The sequence below is a fragment of the Cebus imitator genome, unplaced genomic scaffold (genome assembly GCF_001604975.1).
Source record: "Cebus imitator isolate Cc_AM_T3 unplaced genomic scaffold, Cebus_imitator-1.0 Scaffold105, whole genome shotgun sequence".
Classification (NCBI taxonomy): Eukaryota; Metazoa; Chordata; class Mammalia; order Primates; family Cebidae; genus Cebus; species Cebus imitator.
Genome location: NW_016107420.1, coordinates 6,058,472 through 6,059,581, shown reverse-complemented (window position 1 = coordinate 6,059,581; position 1,110 = coordinate 6,058,472).

The window sequence follows — 1,110 nt, the reverse complement described above, 5'->3', positions numbered from 1 at the left end:
TCACTGCAACCTCCGCCTCCCAGGTTCAAACAATTCTCCTGCCTCAGCCTCCTGAGTAGCTGGGATTACAGGCGCGTGCCACCACGCTCAGCTAAGTTTTTTGTATTTTTAGTGGGATGGGGTTTCACCATGTTGGCCAGGATGGTCTCGATCTCTTGACCTCGTGATCCACCGGCCTCAGCCTCCCAAAGTGCTGGGATTACAGGCCTGAGACACCGCGCCCGGCCTTTAGTTCCTAGTTCTATAAAACTGCCCTCTTAAAACCTACCTAAAAGTTAAGAGGGCTACAAAATTCTTACTTAGAAGGGGCTTAAGAGCAGCAATCTGAGCCGGACACGATGGTGAATGCCTATAATCCCAACATTTCGGGAGGCTGAGGTGGGTGGATCACCTGATGTTGGGAGTTTGAGAGCAGCCTGACCAACTCCATGTCTACTAAAAATACAAAATTAGCCGGGAGTGGTGGTGCATGCCTGTAATCCCAGCTACTCGGAAGGCTGAGGCAGGAGAATTGCTTGAACCCAGGAGGCGGAGGTTGCCATGAGCCGAGTTTGCGACATTGAATTACAGCCTGGGCAAGAAGAGCAAAACTCCATCTCAAAAAAGAGTAGCTACTTGATTTGGCTGGAAAGTAGCCTAGATTTGACTTGAAACTATGCTTGGCCGGAGGCGGTGGCTCACACCTGTAATGTCAGCACTTTGGGAAGACAAGACAGGCAGATCACTTGAGGTCTGGAGTTCGAGACCAGCCTGGCTAACATGGCAAAACCCCGTCTCTACTAAAAATACAAAAATTAGTCAGGCATAGTGGCTACACCTGTAGTCTCAGCTACTTGGGAGGCTGAGGCAGGAAAATTGCTTGAACCTGGGAGGTGGAAGTTGCAGTGAACCAATATCATGGCACTGCCCTCCAGCCTAGGCAACAGAGCAAGACTCTGCCTCAAAACAAACAAACAAAAAACAAAAAGCAAACAAAGAACCCTCCAAAAAACAAAACAAATACAAAACAACAACTAAAACAAAAACAACTCCCCCATAAAAAAAAACCTACATTTGCACAACAAGCACTGTGTTTTTCCATATTTGTATGATATAGGTCAGTGAAGAAAA